The sequence below is a fragment of the Physcomitrium patens genome, chromosome 13 (genome assembly GCF_059467195.1).
Source record: "Physcomitrium patens ecotype Gransden chromosome 13, ASM5946719v1, whole genome shotgun sequence".
In the NCBI taxonomy this organism is placed as follows: domain Eukaryota; kingdom Viridiplantae; phylum Streptophyta; class Bryopsida; order Funariales; family Funariaceae; genus Physcomitrium; species Physcomitrium patens.
Window position 1 is genome coordinate 1,188,702 of NC_143422.1, and position 6,856 is coordinate 1,195,557.

Consider the following 6,856-nt stretch of genomic DNA (forward strand, 5'->3'; position numbering starts at 1 on the left):
AATAATAGAATTATAATCTAAAAATAAATATTTTATTTAATTAATCATATAAATTATAAGTATTTTATATCAACATATATTTTAAACTATTATCAAGGTTGTTAGAGTATGTCTTTGTTATGATTTGTATTTAAATTATTTGTATTTTCTTTAAAAAGAATAAAGCTTTTTAAATTCCTTGTCAAGATATTCTTATCTTGCATTAAAAAAAAGAAGATGTTGCATATGATTCTCAATAAAATATTTTCATTAAATCAAAGTAGTTACATCTTTAAGCCATTATTATAAGAATTTTAGATGGCACAACTATTACTAATTAAATTTGTCCAAATTTATTTGAATTTTTTATTTTTATGTTGAAAAATTAGCATTATAATGATTCTAGAAAATTTGATTTTAAAGACAATTCTTTATTTTGAAAGAAGACTATATAATCCAAAGGATTAAGTACTATTATGTGCATTGTAAGTATAACATGACTTTCTAGCAATGTAATATTTTAAATACAATTTAATTTGAAAGCTTATTTATATAAATATTTGGTGGCATCAAATATAAAACAAAATAAATAAATTTGTTTAATATTGTGATAATTATTTTTGAATCAAGACTCTATAACATCATTTCTATGGACTTTGCAACTTCTATGTATTTTTGAAAACCTTCAATCATTTTTTTTAATGGACTTCATTACAAATTTTTAATTATCAAATTCTTACATCTTACTTTGTGATAGTCTATCATCTATCTAAAATTATACAAAACTTATTACAATTAAAGAAACAATGTTATGTTGTGGTATGGCTTTAAAGTAAAAGACAAATGGAAGAATTTTATTATATAAGATCTTATAATAAATAGTTATATTAAAAATGTAAATAAAAGTTAAAAAGGTAATAAAATAATTTAGAGTTAATGCTTCTTTTTTAAAAAAATATCTTCTACTTACATTATAGGATAAAAAAATAACTCAAAATAAACTAATTTAACAAAAATAATATTATAGGCATCTTAAAGTAAAAATAAAGAGTAATTTTTAATAAAAATTATCTAAAAAGTCTTAGATTGAAGCTCAAAGAAGGTTAATAATGAACCATGGTGAAAATTAGTCTTTAAGGCACAAAACCATACACCAACAAATGTGGGATTTGTTTGTTGATTGAAAGCACTATCTAAAAGAAATCTTTAAAAAGTTCTTTTAGTATTAGTTTTGAGGGATTAAGTGCTTATTGACTTTGTGACATTATTATATAGTTTAGGTTTTCTTCATTGACTCTTCTTTGTATTACATAAAAAAAATTGTTTTAATGAAGTGTGGAAGATTTTCAGCAAATTTATAAATAAAATTTTGTGGGTTTGTGAAGACATATGTGGTGTATGTGTATTGTTAATTTGAATACAATTAGACAATACAATAAAAAATTAATTAAGATTTAAACAAATTAGGATCTCAAAAATTAGATCTTTTGGTTCTAAGCATTTTTTTGGTTAGATTAGAATAATATTATTTGTATTTATGGTTGAGTAATGTTCTAATATTCTTAAAATCATTATCTTCCATTCTTTAACTTTGATCATTTAAAAATTTTATTAAGAAATTTTGAAAACTTCATATTTTTTAATCTAGAGACTTACTTAAGATTTTAAATGTGTTGCTAAAATCAAAAGCATAACTAAAAGAAAGATATGTCAATTTAAATTTTCAAAAAGACAAAGAAATACATAAATCAACTAAGGAAAGCACCTAATGGCCCTATATTTGAAATTTATAAAACTAATAGAATATTATAAGTCCACCATTCAATTTGTAGATCTCAAAAATTTAGGGATAGCTCAAATTACAACTTTAAAAAGTCTATTTATTTCTTAGAGAATATATAAATCTCATCCTCTAAATCCTAAATTCTAATTTTGAATTCTATCTTCTTTAAATTATTATTATTTTTGTGTTATTCTATGTTCAAAATATCCTATCTATGCTTAATTTTATATTTCTTATTAACATATACGTGTATAATTGATTGATTTGAAACCTTTTTTACAAATATTTTCTTAAATAATCAATGATTATTGCTTTGGACAATAATATCCAACTCTTTTCATCAAAAATGTAAGGTTATCCAATTCATTTGGCAATGATGTCAACTCCCAACATTCACTTAAATATAAGGAAGTCAAAGATGTGAGGTTGCCCAATTCATTTGGCAATGATGTCAAGTTTAAGCACCCACTTAAATTTAACAAAGTCAAAGATGTGAGGTTGCCCATTTCATTTGGCAATGATGTCAAGTTCGAGCACCCACTTAAATTTAAAGATGTCAAAGATGTGAGGGTACCCAATTCATTTCGAAATGATGTCAAGTTCCAGCACCCACTCAAATTCAACGAAATAAAAAATGTGAGGTTCTACGATTTCTTGGACGATATGTCAAGTTTGACATATCGCCCAATAACCTAAAGCGAGTCAAAGGTATGAGGTTGCCCAATTCATTTGGCAATGATGTTAACTTCCAACACTCACTTAAATCTAAGGAAGTCAAAGATGTGAGGTTGCCCAATTCATTTGGCAATGATGTCAAGTTCGAGCACCCACTTAAATCTAAGGAAGTCAAAGATGTGAGGTTGTCCAATTCATTTGGCAATGATGTCAACCAAGAGCACCTCTTTAAATTCAAAGAGGTCAAAGATGTGAGGTTACCCAATTCATTTGGCAATGATGTCAACTTCCAACATTCACTTAAATTTAAGGAAGTCAAAGATGTGAGGTTGCCCAATTCATTTGGCAATGATGTCAAGTTCAAGCATCCACTTAAATTTAATGAAGTCAAAGATGTGAGGTTGCCCAATTCATTTGGCAATGATGTCAACTTCCAACACCCACTTAAATTTAAGGAAGTCAAAGATATGAGCTTGCCCAATTCATTTGGCAATAATGTCAAGTTCGAGCACCCACTTAAATCTAAGGAAGTCAAAGATGTGAGATTGCCCAATTCATTTGGTAATGATGTCAACTTCCAATATCCGCTTAAATTTAAGGAAGTCAAAGATGTGAGGTTGCCTAATTCATTTAGAAATGATGTCAACTTCCAACACCCACTTAAATTTAAGGAAGTCAAAGATGAAAGGTTCTCCAATTCATTTGGCAACGATTCCAAGCTTTGACACTCACTCACATCTAAAGTAGTCAAAGATGAAAGGTTGCCCAATGCATTTGGGAATGATGTCAACTTTGAGCAATCACATAAATTTAAGGAAGTTAGAGATGTGAGGTTGCCTAATTCATTTGGCAATGCTGCCAAGCTTTGGCACTTACTCATATCTAAAGTAGTCAAAGATAAAAGATTGCCGAATTCATTTGGCAATGATGTCAATCTTGAGCAATCACAAATATTTAAGGAAGTCAAAGATATGAGGTTGCCCAATTCATTTGGCAATGATGTCAAGTTCGAGCACCCACTTAAATATAAGGAAGTCAAAGATGTGAGGTTGCCTAATTCATTTGGCAATGATGTCAACTTAAAGCACTCATTTAACCATAAGGAAGTCAAAGATGTGAAGTTGCCCAATTCATTTGGCAATGATGTCAAGTTCAAGCACCCACTTAAATATAAAGAAGTCAAAGATGTGAGGTTGCCCAATTCATTTGGCAATGATGTCAAGTTCGAGCACCCACTTAAATATAAGGAAGTCAAAGATGTGAGGTTGCCCAATTCATTTGGCAATGATGTCAAGTTCAAGAATCCACTTAAATTTAAGGAAGTCAAAGATATGAGCTTGCCCAATTCATTTGGCAATGATATCAATTTCGAGCACTTAATTATTTCACAAGTAGTCAAAGATGAATAATTATCCAGTTTATTTAACCATGATATCAAACTTGAAGATTCACTTATTCTCAAGGTTGTAAAGGATAGAAAATTGATTGATTTATTTGGCAATATTATCAAGCTTGAACATGATGTCATCAATAAGTACTTTATACACCTTAAATCCTTGCAAATCTCCAAAAAAGTTGGACGATCTTTGGGATTAAATTTCCAACAATCTTCTATTAAACTCTTCAAAACTGGTGGACAATGATGAGGTAGAGATGGGTACTTCCCACTTTTTATCTTTTTCTTAGCTTCACTATTAGTTAGATCTGAGAAAGGAACTTTTCCAGTTAGTATTTGATAACACACCATACCAAAACTATACACATCACTTTTTGGTGGATACTTTCGTTTGTTTGCACTTGTAAGCACATGGTTTTCACTTCCTTGCTCATGGATTTTAATCAATTCTGGAGCCATGTACCTAGTAGTACCTATATTGAGTGTTTGAGTAGAACAACTACTTTTCTTGGTTTTGGACATTCCAAAATCTGCCAATTTGGCATGTACATGTCCAGTTTCCATATCTATTATCTTCACCAAAACATTGTTTGGTTTCAAGTCCCTGTGCACAATATCTTTTGAGTGAAGACAAACCATACCTTCTGCAATTTGAAGAATAATGTCAACAACTACTATATTGGAGAATGGTACATCTAGATGAAGAGTTTCCAATCTGTGCCATATTAGAGAAGTAAGATCTCCATCCATCAACTCCATGAAAATGGAGCACTGATGCTTGCTTGAAGTGTAGTGAAGTATGGACATAACATTTGCATGAAACACCCCCAATACAATTGACACTTCTTGTTCAAAATGTTTGTTGTTTGATCCATAAAACACCTTCTTTGCAACTTCCATCTCTAACCAATTAACTTTAAATACAGTTGCAGATGCACCTTTTCCTATTTGGTTGTGTTGCTTCACCTTGTCCAATTCTCCCTTCAATGGGTTTCGTGAAGATGCAATTGATGTGCTTTTAAGTCTTTCAAGCAAAATGAAAGCCAACTCTTTCTCCTTACCATTCAATGATTTCAATTCCAAATCCACTTTCTTTCACAATGCCTCTTCATCTTGAAATGCTTTCTCTTGCACAATCTTGGCTTCAATGCTGTTTATCTCATCAATTTTGTCAACAAGTTCTGTCCAAGTTTTGCTTAGTGGTGCTCTGAACTCATAGTCAAAAAATATAAGTCTACATAATTCCAAATTAAAGCTTATTAATGAAACACGCTCTTGTACTTTTGTCAATATGATGGCAACCTCGATCCATGCATTTTTGCAACAATCTTGGATGAAACTTTCAATTTCTTTTGCCTTTGTAGCAAATAGCTTGAAATTACCTACACAACTTACCAAAGCTTCTTCAAGAATGTCTTTGCGATGGCATATGGCATGAAAGAATGCACTAGCACTCTCAATAGTCATCTTGAGTTTACAAGCTAAATATTCACATTGCTCTTTGTTGAATTTTGACAAATTTGTTGCCTCTCTTTGAGAAGTTAACTCTTGGACTTTTTCCATGGATTTCATTGCAATTTTTAAATACAATTGCAATTCTGAACATTTGCTTGAGACAACTCCACCAAGAGTATGCTCTGCATGTATTTCGTAACCATGCACCAATATTAAATCATATGGTTGTCAATACAATCAAAAAGACTTTGTAAAGACTAGCACAACATTACTTACAACTAGAGAAAACCAAAAACATGCTCCTAGGAAAATACACTACCTATATTATAAAAAGAAGTATAATAATGCAACCAAGGTAATAAAACTATTTTGAACTCAAGACATATTGATTTTGTAGTGGAAAGAACATTACCCACACCATTAACATTTGGCAACATTGATTTTGAAGTATGAGTTGTAGGGTCCAACCTAGCCATAATTCAAAGAAGAATTGGAAAATAGTACTTTATGATGCTCAAATTTATTACTGGGAGATGACCTTGTCACCTACTAACGATGCACACATCAAATATTAGCATTTGACTTATGAAAAACTAAATTAGATTCTTGCAAGATAAATATTACCACCCTATTGGTAACTTATTCAACCATGTTTTAATATCACCAAATTTTAATATCCAATGAATTGCAATTATTGCATGACCTTCAATCTCCCTCAAATTAGCCCAACTTAACACAAGCAAGCAAAATAAAAAATCGTACCCCCATCATCACTCAATTTAGATATTCTCATCCATTGACAAGAATCCATCTTTATACAAAACTTTATCCATAAATGAGATGTCATCTAACAATAAGAAGTCACCCATACGTGAGTATTCATTCAAGTTGTTCATCCACATAGGTTGATCAAATTCCTAACCTAACTTTATCCAACTCAATTAGTCATCCAATCCAACCATTCATCCAATCTGGAAGTCTCACCGCAATGTGGAAGGTGTCGAAAACGAGCCTGGAGTAGCTGCGATAGCAGTTGTGCAGGAAGAAATGGAATTGCTCGCCGACCCACTGGCGGCTCAAAGTCCTTCGATCTTCAGAACCCTTCACAGGAATGAAAGTGGGTTGGCAAAGCTGCCACAAATCTTTACAACCCTTCACAGGAATGAAACTGGGTAGGCGAAGATGACTTGCAACAGAAACTCGGGATATGGAAAAGAGGGCTGCCGGATGATAATGGTATCACAATTGTTCCGAGTCCAAGAGTATCACTGGAAGCTATCCGAACTCCAGATGCTACCTGCTCACATGAAATTCTTCTGCTAAGCCGACGGTTCTATCGACAACCAAGCTGCTTACATAAATTTTTCACTACGCTGTCAACTTCAATGCCTGCCTCACGAGGACCTTCCGCTGCCAACCATACACCACAATTTTGTGTTTTAATGAACAACCACCTTACCTCATCAGCACTAACAAATCGGTACTACATTTCGAACACCCTTCCAACACTGAATTCTGAACAACGTTGCCTCTCTGCAATTGTCGGTAGGGACTCCAACCGTCAAGTT

The 6,856-nt window shown here is 31.8% G+C and overlaps 1 non-coding gene across 2 annotated transcripts; it reads right to left on the reverse strand.

Moving 5' to 3' along the window:
• Positions 1–5,329: 5,329 nt before the first annotated feature.
• On the reverse strand, positions 5,330–6,413 carry LOC112290587 (uncharacterized). Of its 2 annotated transcripts, none has more exons than XR_016505952.1 (3): positions 6,273–6,412; positions 5,701–5,756; positions 5,330–5,470 (listed from the first exon to the last, which is right to left on the reverse strand). It is a non-coding gene; the product is annotated as an uncharacterized LOC112290587 (transcript). The 2 variants fall into 2 exon arrangements; XR_016505951.1 differs by lacking the exon at positions 5,701–5,756 and adding an exon at positions 5,757–5,837 and having other exon boundaries at positions 5,333–5,470; positions 6,273–6,413.
• Between the last annotated feature and the right edge of the window lie 443 nt (positions 6,414–6,856).